The 15762-nt window shown below is 35.4% G+C and overlaps 1 long non-coding RNA gene across 2 annotated transcripts in view; it reads right to left on the bottom strand.

Moving 5' to 3' along the window:
* Positions 1-6: 6 nt before the first annotated feature.
* LOC136036177 (uncharacterized) overlaps positions 7-15762 on the bottom strand; it is a 74754-nt gene continuing 58998 nt past the window's right edge. For both annotated transcript variants that reach the window (XR_010619655.1, XR_010619654.1), the window contains exons 4-6: positions 10936-11115; positions 5260-5552; positions 7-235 (exon numbers count right to left, since the gene is read on the bottom strand). This is a non-coding gene — a long non-coding RNA (uncharacterized LOC136036177). The remainder of the gene's footprint in view (positions 236-5259; positions 5553-10935; positions 11116-15762) is intronic.

The following is a 15762-nucleotide window of genomic DNA, read 5'->3' as shown; positions in this document are numbered from 1 at the left end:
AAAAACATGCTGCCATCATCACTGATCTCCATCTTCGAGTTTTTCACCAGATGCCGTTCATCTTTGAAATTCGGACTCTTTCCCAATATACGGTGACTGTTTTCCTCGACCGAAAGGGCACAAAATTGTTGGTAATTAAGCAGTACCGTTTTATTGTCATCATCCATGTTCTCCATTTTCGACTTTTTCAATAGATGCTGTTCTTCTTCATCGAAATTTGGACTCTTTTTTTCAACTGAAAGGGCACAAAATTGTTGGTAATTAAACAGTACCATTTTACTGGGTCACTAAATATAAATCAACAAACACTTACAGTTCAATGGGGGCTCCACTAAAGTGCATTTATGCAAACGTGTACTCACTAAACTCAGCAGTTTAACAACCCCCCTCCCCTCCCCGCCATTGCCCCATATAATTTATAGATTAACACGCTTGGATTCAATGTCGCAAAGAAGCTTCTTTTGATACAAAATAACAGAGAAAGATGCTAATAATTACATGATAAAATATAAAAAGAGACAAAATTACCAGCCAGCTATGTCTAATTAAGTTTCATCTTTCAATCACGTTATGAAAAAAGATCCTATCCCTGTTTAGATCTAAGATACCCAATAAATTTAACTTTTAGTATAAAAGTTATTCTTTTTGTGACTTACATTTTGTTCCTTTTCTTTTTCATTGCATAGCTTCTTTTTATGTTAGTAAGCGAACAAAAATTGACTTATCTCATGTTATAAAATGGTGTCGGAAAGAAAATCTTTTCCAAGTTAAAAAGCAATTTAATACTTGAACTAATACGCCTTGATACGGTAGTTTATCAATTGAAGAAATATGCATACAATACTTGAGCTCTTGAGAAGCATTGCACGACCTACAGACACGATAGGGGATGGCTTTAAATATTTGAGACCAGAATTGCTTACACTGAGTGATGCAAAAATTAAAGAAAATATATTTTCTTGGTCCGGTCCGGTATAGAATATCCCGGAAACTTCCTAAAGTCATAATTTCAAACAGTGGCATATTCATTCCAAAAGATACCCGTAGTCTTTCCAAAATAAACAGTTGAAATCGAGGACTTTTTGAAACTTTTAATTAATTAAACGATAACTTAAATTTATGTTGATATATTGAAATTTATATGTGATAAGTGAATCGTTGTTAGTTAATGCGGATCGCTTTTGGGATGTTAAGTTTGTTCCCATTTTATCTGGTTTTTGATGTTACTGAACCTAGGCCTTCTCCAGAGTTCTTGGTATCTTTTATTTTATTTTAATAGCTTTTTTTATATTATTATTATTATTTTTTATGTTTATTTCGCTGGATGTGCCAGCGGGTGGTGTTATTGACTGGGCAATGACGGGAGAATATGTTTAATTACACTTGTATGAATTGCTTGTAGTGAAGTATGAATGCTGTATTTATTTAAAGAAGTTTTTTCCATCCCGTTCATTACGAATTTGTCTTATTAGCCGGGCTCTGGACCTTTTGTTATTTGTTTTGTTATTATAACGAATCTGGACCTGAATTTAGCTGATTCATTTGAAGTTTAGACAGTTAGGTACAATAGAGAAACTTTAAGGAGAAACTGACGAATGTAACGACAGTTTTGACAATGTATATTAGGGAAGGGGTTTATTAGCGATTGAAACGATTATTATATTTGGAAGGAGCGTAAAAGAGGCGTTGCCTAATTTCTATCTAAGTAACAAATGCGCCTCCAAATTCATCCCCAAAAAAAGAATTATCCAACATTTGAATGAGGTTTTTTTTTTCAACCTCATTCTAAAAATTCCGAGGAGGAAACCCCTAACCAACAAACGACTTTCAGAAATAAATATGACCTTAATACTTTTATCTAAGGAGCTCGTGCATTTATCCTCAGGAATTAAAATTATGCGTACATGTTGCATAAATATCTCTTGCTCATTGTCGAATCAATTTATGGTTTGTCGTAAACATCAACAATTAACAAAGGATACCAAAAGAAAACGTACTAAACACATCTTCGAACTTGCATTTCATCCAATCAGGTTGTTCTTAAACTTCCTTCTCAAACGGACACAACGGAGAAAAGTTATTGATGAACCCTTAAAGTGTTTTTTTTTCTAAGGACAGGTAAATAAATCAGAGCGATGTCGTCACACAAAACCTGAATCAGATAGGCTTTCTACAAATAAATTCATTTTTGAGCAAAAATTCCAATAATTAGGAGGCATCTTGTTCCATATGGAACACGTTGTTCACGGTCCAGATAAACCTTCCGTCGTGATTCCGAGAGCTCACGTTTCACAGCTAACAGTCTGATTTTGATTTGCTGACTTATCTTCCAATTATTCCTAACTTTTTTTTCTACTTAATAGAAAAACATTCTGAGCCTTGGCTATTCTACTGCTATCACCTTCAATCTGTCTACCGTCTTGTCAATAGCACTAAATAACGACGAAGAGTCCTGGTTGAACTTCGCTGAGGTAAGGATGCTGGGACTGTTTTGAAAAACTGTTCATTTTAGTTTTATTGATTTTATCCTCTTGTAAGTTGTTTTTTCTTATTTGTATTGCTGAGGACGGCCCTCGGACATAGGGCCGAAATATTCATTCTAATTTGTTTCCCACTGTCTTAAAAAAAAAAAATCCCTATTGTTCTTCTTGTTTTTGTGTTTGCAATAGCACTACCTAGGTAAGTGAAGTTATCCACTTAACCTACCTTCTCGATACCAAACATTACCTCTTCATCTTCACTTCTTCAAAGTTCAGGAAACCTGGCCTTCTTCACGTTAATTTTAAAACCTGTTGGCTACTGGCTCCTCGAGCTCCCAAAAATTCCAATTATCATTCATTTTGCTAACATCTTCATCTAAGACGCTCAAGTTATCAGGACAAACTAAATCTAGAAGAAGTTATTTTCCGAATAGATACCATACTCTCCCATAGTCTTTGACAAGTTTCTTAGGACGATCCATAGAAATGGGGATTTTGTTTTTCATTATTTTTCGGATTTAAAACAAAGGGTGAATTCGCACCAACTATTTCACAAGTAATTTTATATTTTATTTAATGAATATTTTTGGGACTTCCTCCATTAGGCATAAAATTAAAAAGTATTACCACAATCTGTCTGTGCAAGCCCTTAAATGTGTTTTCTTTCAATTCAAGTTATAATTACATAGAGAACTGCAATATTTATTTTTAAAAATAATCAAACCTCTGCTAACGTTTCTCTTAAATAAGAAAACTCTTAAATTGAGATTGATTCTCGGAGTTGCAAGGGCTTACACCTGTCACACCAAAATAGGTAGCCTCCCCCTAATGTCTAGTTCAAATGGAAATAGTGGAACTTCTTTTGAGAGCAAATAGCAGAGAATGATACCAGCTGTTGCTCATAATAATATGAAAAAATAAAAATGGATAAAATTACCAGCTATGTACGTCTCATTAAGTTTCAGCTTTCTATCAAATTACCGAAAAAGATCATACCCCTGTTTAGATCTAAGACACTCAATAAGCCTCTAGTTATAATAATAATGATAAAACAATAGTAAGAGCTCATATGGCACTTGTGACGAGGTCGGAAGAGCCAAGAGCTCATGTGGTATGAGCTCTAACAAAATTCTAAGAATCAATAGATTGATTTAAAAAGAAAATCAGAGGCTTAATGCCGGTCGGGATTTAAAATGAAAGCTCTGAGACATGAGGTCCTTCGAAATATCAAATTTCATTAAGATCCGATTACCCACTTATAAGTTAAAAATACCTCATTTTTTCTAATTTCTCCTCTCCCTTCAGCCCCCAGATGGTCGAATCGGGGAAAACGACTTTATCAAGTCAATTTGTGCAGGTTACTGACACGCCTAACAATTTTCATCGTCCTAGAACGTCCAAAAGCACCGAAGTCGCCAAAGCACTGGACCCCCCCCCCCCCCTTACTCCCTTAAAGTAATCGGATCCAGCCCTGTTATGTCAATCAGGTATCTACGACATTTGCTTATTCTACCCACCAAGTTTCATCCCGATCTCTCCACTCTAAGGGTTTTTCTTAGATTTCCGGCATCCCCCTCCAACTCCCTTAATGTCACCAGATCTGGTCGGGATTTAAATTAAGAGCTCCTTCACAGGGTCCTTCTAAATATCAAATTTCATTAAGATCTGATCACCCATTCATAAGTTAAATTTACCTCATTTTTCTAATTTTTCGAATTAACACAACCCCAACTCCCCCAAAGAGAGCAGATTCAGTTGGGGTATGTCAATCATGTATCTATGACTTCACTTATACATGGGACGATACCCATGTTATTGCATTGTGATAAAGGGAAAGAATAAAGATTATTATTATTATTATTATTAGAATAAAGTATAAGCAAAAAAAAAAATTTACTACTGAATTTTTTTAAAACGAGCATTTATTTATCACTGTTATTTTCAAAACTTTTTTTTCAAGTTACTACGGGGCAAAAATTTTTCATATCAATGGCTACATTGGTGAATTTATAAGTCAATTAAGATGAAGCTGAGATTTAATACCGAGCCCCCAGCAATACACATTTAAAGCAACGAAATCAAAAAGCCTGGGAGTTTCAGTGACCCCAGAGGAAAAGAGAGTCAAACCTATTGTGCAAAAGGGGGCATGAGAGCTGTCTTAAGGATGTTCTGGGACCTTCTTCTGTCTTAGGGAGTTTAGAGACCTACTGGACGAACATTTAGCTTTACCCAATTAAATACCAGCTAATAAAATTTCCGTTTTTGTTCCCATTATTTCCCCATTAGAGATTTGAAGAAGAATCGAGAAGCTAAGAAAAAAGGGAACCTTCGTCCCATCTCCCTCACTCCTTAAAACTATATGAAAGATTCGCTGCTGATATGCTGAAGGAAAAAATCCTGCTTCTTACATGCCTAATGCGATCCAGGAACCTCAAGTCCACTTTAATTAGCTAGTTTATAGTCTCAACATCACTAGAAAAATTCTTAAAAAGAAACTTATATCTGGCTTAATTTAATTTCCATTCAAAAATCTCCCAAAAGTATTTTATCCTGTGAATTGGAATACATTAGTTCAGAAACAGGTCTCTGCAGTCAATATCGACTCCCTTGTGCATAAAGAGTCGCTGAAACGCTACCAGCTGTTACGCAAAATAATTCGGTAAAAAAAAAAGATAAATTACCAGCCGAGTACGTCTAATTGATTTAGATCGAAGACACCCAATAATCCCAAGTTATCGAAAAACTAAAAATAATTATTTTCCCGACTTATGTCAACTACCTCATATTCCACTTCGTCAATGTCATCGCATAGGGTTTTGGTGATTTTCTTCTCTCCTAAAAACATGCTGCCATCATCACTGATCTCCATCTTCGACTTTTTCACCAGATGTCGTTCATCTTTGAAATTCGGACTCTTTCCCAATATACGGTGACTGTTTTCCTCGACCGAAAGGGCACAAAATTGTTGGTAATTAAGCAGTACCGTTTTATTGTCATCATCCATGTTCTCCATTTTCGACTTTTTCAATAGATGCTGTTCTTCTTCATCGAAATTTGGACTCTTTTTTTCAACTGAAAGGGCACAAAATTGTTGGTAAATAAACAGTACCATTTTACTGGGTCACTAAATATAAATCAACAAACACTTACAGTTCAATGGGGGCTCCACTAAAGTGCATTTATGCAAACGTGTACTCACTAAACTCAGCAGTTTAACAACCCCCCTCCCCTCCCCGCCATTGCCCCATATAATTTATAGATTAACACGCTTGGATTCAATGTCGCAAAGAAGCTTCTTTTGATACAAAATAACAGAGAAAGATGCTAATAATTATATGATAAAATATAAAAAGAGACAAAATTACCAGCCAGCTATGTCTAATTAAGTTTCATCTTTCAATCACGTTATGAAAAAAGATCCTATCCCTGTTTAGATCTAAGATACCCAATAAATTTAACTTTTAGTATAAAAGTTATTCTTTTTGTGACTTACATTTTGTTCCTTTTCTTTTTCATTGCATAGCTTCTTTTTATGTTAGTAAGCGAACAAAAATTGACTTATCTCATGTTATAAAATGGTGTCGGAAAGAAAATCTTTTCCAAGTTAAAAAGCAATTTAATACTTGAACTAATACGCCTTGATACGGTAGTTTATCAATTGAAGAAATATGCATGCAATACTTGAGCTCTTGAGAAGCATTGCACGAGCTACAGACACGATAGGGGATGGCTTTAAATATTTGAGACCAGAATTGCTTACACTGAGTGATGCAAAAATTAAAGAAAATATATTTTCTTGGTCCGGTCCGGTATAGAATATCCCGGAAACTTCCTAAAGTCATAATTTCAAACAGTGGCATATTCATTCCAAAAGATACCCGTAGTCTTTCCAAAATAAACAGTTGAAATCGAGGACTTTTTGAAATTTTTAATTAATTAAACGATAACTTAAATTTATGTTGATATATTGAAATTTATATGTGATAAGTGAATCGTTGTTAGTTAATGCGGATCGCTTTTGGGATGTTAAGTTTGTTCCCATTTTATCTGGTTTTTGATGTTACTGAACCTAGGCCTTCTCCAGAGTTCTTGGTATCTTTTATTTTATTTTAATAGCTTTTTTATATTATTATTATTTTTTTTATGTTTATTTCGCTGGACGTGTCAGCGGGTGGTGTTATTGACCGGGCAATGACGGGAGAATATGTTTAATTACACTTGTATGAATTGCTTGTAGTGAAGTATGAATGCTGTATTTATTTAAAGAAGTTTTTTCCATCCCGTGCATTACGAATTTGTCTTATTAGCCGGGCTCTGGACCTTTTGTTATTTGTTTTATTATTATAACGAATCTGAACCTGAATTTAGCTGATTCATTTGAAGTTTAGACAGTTACGTACAATAGAGAAACTTTAAGAAGAAACTGACGAATGTTACGACAGTTTTGACAATGTATATTAGGGAAGGGGTTTATTAGCGATTGAAACGATTATTATATTTGGAAGGAGCGTAAAAGAGGCGTTGCCTAATTTCTATCTAAGTAACAAATGCGCCTCCAAATTCATCCCCAAAAAAAGAATTATCCAACATTCAGAAAGAGGTTTTTTTTCAACCTCATTCTAAAAATTCCGAGGAGGAAACCCCTAACCAACAAACGACTTTCAGAAATAAATATGACCTTAATACTTTTATCTAAGGAGATCGTGCATTTATCCTCAGGAATTAAAATTATGCGTACATGTTGCATAAAAATCTCTTGCTCATTGTCGAATCAATTTATGGTTTGTCGTAAACATCAACAATTAACAAAGGATACCAAAAGAAAACGTACTAAACACATCTTCGAACTTGCATTTCATCCAATCAGGTTGTTCTTAAACTTCCTTCTCAAACGGACAAAACGGAGAAAAGTTATTGATGAACCCTTAAAGTGTTTTTTTTTTCCCAAGGACAGGTAAATAAATCAGAGCGATGTCGGCACACAAAACCTGAATCAGATAGGCTTTCTACAAATAAATTCATTTTTGAGCAAAAATTCCAATAATTAGGAGGCATCTTGTTCCATAATGGAACGCGTTGTTCATGGTCCAAATAAACCTTCCGTCGTGATTCCGAGAGCTCACGTTTCGCAGCTAACAGTCTGATTTTGAGTCGCTGACTTATCTTCCAATTATTCCGAACTTTTGTTTCTACTTAATAGAAAAACATTCTGAGCCTTGGCTATTCTACTGCTATCACCTTCAATCTGTCTACCGTCTTGTCAATAGCACTAAATAAAGACGAAGAGTCCTGGTTGAACTTCGCTGAGGTAAGGATGCTGGGACTGTTTTGAAAAACTGTTCATTTTAGTTTTATTGATTTTATCCTCTTGTAAGTTGTTTTTTCTTATTTGGATTGCTGAGGACAGCCCTTGGACATAGGGCCAAAATATTCATTCTAATTTGTTTCCCACTGTCTTAAAAAAAAAATTCCCTATTGTTCTTCTTGTTTTTGGTGTTTGCAATAGCACTACCTAGGTAAGTGAAGTTATCCACTTAACCTACCTTCTCGATACCCAACATTACCTCTTCATCTTCACTTCTTCAAAGTTCAGGAAACTTGGCCTTCTTCACGTTAATTTTAAAACCTGTTGGCTACTGGCTCCTCGAGCTCCCAAAAATTCCAATAATCATTTATTTTGCTAACATCTTCATCTAAGACGCTCAAGTTATCAGGATAAACTAAGTCTAGAAGAAGTTATTTTCCGAATAGATACCATACTCTCCCATAGTATTTGACAAGTTTCTTAGGATGATCCATAGAAATGGGGATTTTGTTTTTCATTATTTTTCGGATTTAAAACAAAGGGTGAATTCGCACCAACTATTTCACAAGTAATTTTAAATTTTATTTAATGAATATTTTTGGGACTTCCTCCATTAGGCATAAAATTAAAAAGTATTACCACAATCTGTCTGTGCAAGCCCTTAAATGTGTTTTCTTTCAATTCAAGTTATAATTACATAGAGAACTGCAATATTTATTTTTAAAAATAATCAAACCTCTGCTAACGTTTCTCTTAAATAAGAAAACTCTTAAATTGAGATTGATTCTCGGAGTTGCAAGGGCTTACACCTGTCACACCAAAATAGGTAGCCTCCCCCTAATGTCTAGTTCAAATGGAAATAGTGGAACTTCTTTTGAGAGCAAATAGCAGAGAATGATACCAGCTGTTGCTCATAATAATATGAAAAAATAAAAATGGATAAAATTACCAGTTAGGTACGTCTCATTAAGTTTCAGCTTTCTATCAAATTACGGAAAAAGATCATACCCCTGTTTAGATCTAAGACACTCAATAAGCCTCTAGTTATAATAATAATGATAAAACAAGAGTAAGAGCTCATATGGCACTTATGACGAGGTCGGAAGAGCCAAGAGCTCATATGGTATGAGCTCTAACAAAATTCTAAGAATCAATAGATTGATTTAAAAGGAAAATCAGAGGCTTAATGCCGGTCGGGATTTAAAATGAAAGCTCTGAGACATGAGGTCCTTCGAAATATCAAATTTCATCCGATTACCCACTCATAAGTTAAAAATACCTCATTTTTTCTAATTTCTCCTCTCCCTTCAGCCCCCAGATGGTCGAATCGGGGAAAACGACTTTATCAAGTCAATTTGTGCAGGTTACTGACACGCCTAACAATTTTCATCGTCCTAGAACGTCCAAAAGCACCGAAGTCGCCAAAGCACTGGACCCCCCCCCTTACTCCCCTAAAGTAATCGGATCCAGCCCTGTTATGTCAATCAGGTATCTACGACATTTGCTTATTCTACCCACCAAGTTTCATCCCGATCTCTCCACTCTAAGGGTTTTTCCTAGATTTCCGGCTTCCCCCTCCAACTCCCTTAATGTCACCAGATCTGGTCGGGATTTAAATTAAGAGCTCTGAGACACAGGGTCCTTCTAAATATCAAATTTCATTAAGATCTGATCACCCATTCATAAGTTAAATTTACCTCATTTTTCTAATTTTTTTCGAATTAACACAACCCCAACTACCCCAAAGAGAGCAGATTCAGTTGGGTTATGTCCATCATGTATCTAAGACTTACACTTATTCTTCCCACCAAGTTTCATCCCGATCTCTCCTCCCTAACCGTGTTCCAAGATTTCCTGTTTCCCCCTCCGACTCCCCCAATATCACCGGATAGGGTCGGGATTTAAAATAAGAGCTCTAAGGAACGAGGTTCTTCTAAATATCAAATTTCATTAAGATCCGATCACCCATTCGTAAGTTAAAAAAACCTAATTTTTTTCAATTTTTCCTCTCCCTTCAGCATCCCCGATAGTATAATCAGGGAAACGATTGTTATCAAGTCATTTTGTGCCTATCCCTGACACGCCTACCAATTTTCATCGTCCAATTATGTTCCCGTTCCAATTATGTAAATCACGTATCTAGAACTTGTGCGTATTCTTCCCATCAGGTTTCATACAGTTCTCTCCAATCTAAGCGATTTTCCAAGATTTTCGGTTTCCAAGATTTCCGTTTCCCCCCTCCAAACCCCGGTTCCGATTCGAATTGAAAATGGAGCATTTGAGACATAAGATCTTACTATATATCAAGTTTCATTAAGATCCGATCACCCATTCGTAAGATAAAGATACCTAAATTTTCACGTTTTCTAAGATTTTCGGTTTCCCCCTCCAACTCCCCCCAATGTCACCGGTTCTGGTCGGGATTTAAAATAAGAGCCCTGAAGCACAAGATCCTTCTAAATATCGAATTTCATTAAGATCTGATTACCAATTGGTAAGTTACAAATACCTCATTTTTCTAATTTTTCCAAATTACCCCCCCCCCCCAAAGAGAGCAGATCCGGTCCAATTATGTCAGTCACGAATCTTGAACTTGTGCTTATTCTTCCCAACAACTTTCATCCTGATCTCTCCACTAAGCGTTTTCCAAGATTTCCAGTTCCCCCAAACTCCCCCCAATGACATTGGATCCAGTTGGGATTTAAAATAAGACATCTGAGTTACGATGTCCTTCTAAATATGAAATTTCATTAAGATCCAATCACTCCGTCAGTTAAAAATACCTCATATTTTCTAATTTTTCAGAATTAACCCTCCCCCTCGGCTCCCCCAAAGAGAGCGGTCCGTTCTGGTTATTTCAATCATTAATCTAGGACTTGTGCTTATTTTTCCCACCAAGTTGCATCCCGATCCCTCCACTCTAAGCGTTTTCCAAGATTTTGGGTTTCCCCGTCCAACTCCCCCCAATGTTACCAGATCCGGTCGGGATTTAAAATACGAGCTCTGAGACACGATACCCTTCTAAATTTCAAATTTCATTAAGATCCAATAACTCATTCATAAGTTAAAAATACCTTATTTTTTCTAATTTTTCTGAAATAACCGAAATAACAAGTGCCATAAAAACTGTTCCCGATTTGTGTCAACTACCTTATATTTTCCATCGCCATAGACTATTTGTATTGCATTGGGTGTCAGCGAGTCTCTTCTCCTCTCCTAATAACATGCTCCCATCATCACTGTTCTCCATTTTGACTTTTTCAACAGACGCTGTTCTTCTTCTTTGAAATTTGAATTATTTTCTAGGTACAGAGAGACTCTTTTCCATTACTGAAAAAGCACAAAAATGCTGTAAACAGTTATGTTTTACTGGTTCACAAAATATACATAAATGGACGTTTACAGCTCAGTGGGGGCTCCAGTAAAGTACAGTTATAGTAAAGTGCACTCAATAAATTAAGTCATCCCCCAACCCCACACACCCCCCCGCCCCCGGCATTGCTCCACACATTTAATATTTCATCACACTTGAATTCAATGTCTAATTAAATGAACAAAACAGGATTTTTTTTCAACTGAAGTTAAGGAGCAACAATAAAACTCAAAACGAACAGAAATTATTCCGTATATGAAGGGGTTACCCCCCTCCCCTAGCTCAGTGCCTTTTCTCTTCAAGCTAAAATTTTTATAACTTTTAAAAAAGCTGAATATTCTAATAAAACTGGCCTTGTTTTAGGATTCATTCTTAAAAAATTGGGACAAACATTCAAAATGAAGAAGGTATTGAGGAGGAAGGTAACCCCTTCTAAACGGAATAATATATGTTCGTCTCGAATTTCAATGTGGCTTTACTTTCAGTTGAAAAAAATATTTTTTTTTAAGTTACTTTCTGATCTTTGAAAATAATGCCGTTAAATCTGGCTCAAATTTCATGAAAAATCCCCCGTAAAATATTTTACTTAAGATAGACCCACCCTTAGCAAACTTTTAGCTGACAGGCTAAGTTATAACAATTTTTCCGATCACTCCAAAATCCTCCCTTCAGCGAAAATAATTTGCCGGAAATCATCAGCATAATCTAAGTCCAAAAAAGTTTTTCTTCCCCATTTGATTCTATGTTCTCCCACTGCCTTTACTGTTCTCCTCAAGACTAAGTTTATCCAAATGATCCATATTAAATGGGGTAGGATAGGATTTCACTAACTCTTGATTTAATACAAAACCTTCTGTTAACCTCCTTTCCTATCTTGACCGCAACAAGGTTATTCTCGCACTAGCACTAATACTCTTAATATATTTGTCTGGTATACCATACAAGGATAAGACCTTCCCTAAGCTCTTCTATCTACAGAATTGAACGCTTGCTCATAATCCATCAAACTGAGGAGCAAACCTGTTTATTGACTCAGACACTCCTCAGTAATTAACCTAAAGGAGGCCCTAGAAGGTCAATCATTTTGATAAAGTTTCCGTCAATAGACTGACGTGTGCTTTACTTAATCTTCATTCGACCCTTCAATCAACCCTTCAATCTTGATTGATCAAAATGATTGAGTCATTCAAACTTTCTATCAATCACAGTCAACACTTGACTCAAACGTCAAACAGGTTCCTAGACTCATGCTAGAGTCAATCGATTGATGAAAGCTTTTGATCAAAATGATTGGCCGTCTAGGGCCTCCATAAGAGTAAACATTCGGTCGACACATCCTCTACCTTTCCTAAACCCGCACTGTTCTCCTCTTAAAACTTTGTCAACAGCATCTCTCAGTCAAAAAGATATCATATTACTAAGTAATTTGGTACCTACAGAGACTAGGTTAATGTCCTTTTAATTACCATATTGACTCTTTATCACTTTCGGTACTTATCTGTTAGAGCAACAACACTCAAGAATTACACTGTCTAATACCCGAGAACAAACCGGTTTCATTTGTCTGCTTTAAGAGACAATTAGCTTACGCTCAGTGGAAAACAAGTAATGGGTTGCGTAACACATTGGACTGATATAATTTGGGATATATATTTGTACATTAGAGGGGAAAGTAAAGTATTTGGACAGCAGGAAGTTAGAAAACAATGCTTACTTCATATTTGGCAGAATCATTGTAGCTAACACACTTTGCATGCATCCTCGTATACTTTACCTCCCCCCCCCTGATGCACAAATATATACCCCGAATTATATATATTCTCAATGCATTTTCCCACTCGTAACTTGTTTTTCCAGTTTTTGTTTCGCCACGGTAGATTCAATTTATAGGTAAAGGAATTCACATCAGAGACGCATTGCGATAATACCTGGAAACTATCACACATTAGTGGAGGGGGTTGGGGTTAAAGCATTGCGGGTCTACATAAAAAATGTTTTAGCAGCAATTATTCTGGATATTATGAAGTAGATATTGTTTCATTTGGAAAGACCTAACTTCACTTCTTGGGTGTCGTGGCAATCAGACCTTTAATTTTTACCTTTGTACCTTTTTACCTAATTGTACCTTTAAAATTGGGATAAAGCATTGCGGCTCTACATACAAAATGTTTTTGCAGCAATTATTCTGCATATTTTTAAGTAAATTCTGTTTCATTTGGATTAACCTAACTTCACTTCTTGGCTGTCTTAGCTAGAAGTACTTTCTAATTTCCATAATATTTTTCCTTATAACCTCCCGGCCAATTTAAGGACGACTAGCTTCTTGTTTGGCCCTGGATGGTAGGCCCAAAAGGACGATCTTTGGTAATGTGTCAACTTTCAATTCTTTGGGAAAACACCTAATAAATTTTCCGCCGTCTTTTGGAGTGCTCAAATCTCTCTTTCAATTACATATACCACCACATATATAAATAAATACTTATCATAATGGAAATAAATCGTGCGAAAAACTAAAAACGACATTATTTCAAACTTTCCAACTTTTTTGGAAATTCTTGTCTTATAAGTAAAAAAATAATCATCGCTCTTGTCTATATGGCACATGCGATCAAGGTGCATTAATTCCAAAATTTTAATTATTTATCCTGGAGAAAAATTATATCTTTAAATCTGCTTTTCGAACACATATAGTTTTCCACTCTGGTCTTTACAGTCCCATTCATAAATAAAACAGCATTATTTTGTATAACCCAGTATTGATCCTAAAATTGCAGGAATTACTCCAATTTGTTTACTGTTTTTGTTATATTGGATCTTCCTACTTAACTGTAATAGCTTTATTGTAAAATTAAATATAAAAAAAAACAAGTTTTTTAACTGCAAGTAAGGAGCGAAATTAAAACTTAAAACGAACAGAAATTATTCCGTTTATGAAAGGGGTTGTCACCTCCTCAACACCTCGCTCTTTACGCTAAAGTTTGACTCATAACTCTACTTTTTAGAAAAAATAAAAAACTTTTTTCATTCTATATATTTCATTTTATCATTTTATATTTGAAATTTTTCTATATATTTCAAATTTTTCATTTTATATATTTCTTTATTTAATATCACATGTTAACTAAAACCTTAACAAAACAATATCCCCCTCCAAATCCTGTGGCATGATATGCAGGAGGAACAATAAAAAAAAACACAAAAAAGATTGGATTCATTTAAAATTTCACAAGGACGTAAAAGTGGTAAAACAGGAGAATATGGATTATTATGGAGAAGATAGACAATATAATGACATATATGAGGGGAGAGGGGGGATTTAGGGGACAAATCCCCTTCCCTTTAATGACGTCCCGAGAGAGATACGAATTTAATAGCTGTACAGTCTGTTTATAAGTGACCCATCTGAAACCAAAATTCAGTTGCGTAAGTTTGCCAAAATCCAGGGAGAGAAGGGGGGTTGGACTTGAGCTAATTTTCCCTAATCAAGTGAAAATGACAGTGAAAAATGAAAAATGAGCCATATAGTACCATAACGGCAAAAATATACTAAAGAAAACTATGTCATGTTTCTCTGGATGCTTTATCTAGACGGGTTTATCTTAATTTCGACATGATTTTTTAAGAAACTAAATGGTACTTCTCTGTTATGGCGCATATCTATATAGAAGCTAAGTAAAGTTCGTTTCTCTGGCTAATCCTAATAAAATAGCTCAAAATATGATGCAAATATAATACTTTAGAAACAAATTTGAGCTATATATTTGCAAATTCGGGGGGATGGGGGTAAAGTATAGCGGGTGAGCATCCAAAATATGTTAGGTATAATTATTTTACATATTACACAGTGGGAATTGTTTTCTAACTTCACACTGTCAAAAAATTATACCCCAACCACCTCTTGTGCAAATATATAGCCCAAATTATATATTTCCCATCTATTCTGTTACTTGTCAAAAAACTAATGAAAAACCGGTTCTACTTAGCTTCTATATGCATAGTCACTATAACAGAAAAGAACCCACTAAATTTCACCTGGAGGACAAACTGGGGTGAGAGAGTTGACAGTTCCTCCACCCCTCTGCCCCATGGCTAATTACACCCCTAAAATTTTGCATAAATATCCATTATTGTTACATACATATAAGAAATATATCTCACATCAATTATTAACTGCTAGAAAAAGAAAGACAATATTTGTAAGTTGCCTTACATCTATTTCTTTTATGCCTTCCTTTTCAAACGGACACAGCATAAAGAAGTGATTATTGTTGCGTCTATATGACCAACCGTACATTCCCAAGAGCAGGTAAAAGAACCAGAGGGATGTCGTTGCAAAAAGCATGAATCAGACAGGTTGTCTGCAAATATATCCAATTTTAACCAAATATCAAACAAACTAATAGACGTCTTGTTACATTACGAGGAACGCGTTTTTCCTGTTAGGAGTAACAAATTTCTTAGGAGGTAAAGGATACAAAAACTGATGAAACAAAGACAACATTTAGTTACTGCGTTACCGTGAATGTCCGAAATTTGCTTATATCAACAATTCAGAGAATGTCCGAAATATCTTTTTTTCTCCTTGGATCTTCCCATTGGAGTTA

This window comes from Artemia franciscana, chromosome 15 (assembly GCF_032884065.1).
Source record: "Artemia franciscana chromosome 15, ASM3288406v1, whole genome shotgun sequence".
Classification (NCBI taxonomy): Eukaryota; Metazoa; Arthropoda; class Branchiopoda; order Anostraca; family Artemiidae; genus Artemia; species Artemia franciscana.
The sequence above is the reverse complement of the archived record's forward strand: the minus strand, read 5'-3'. Positions and strand labels throughout refer to the sequence as shown.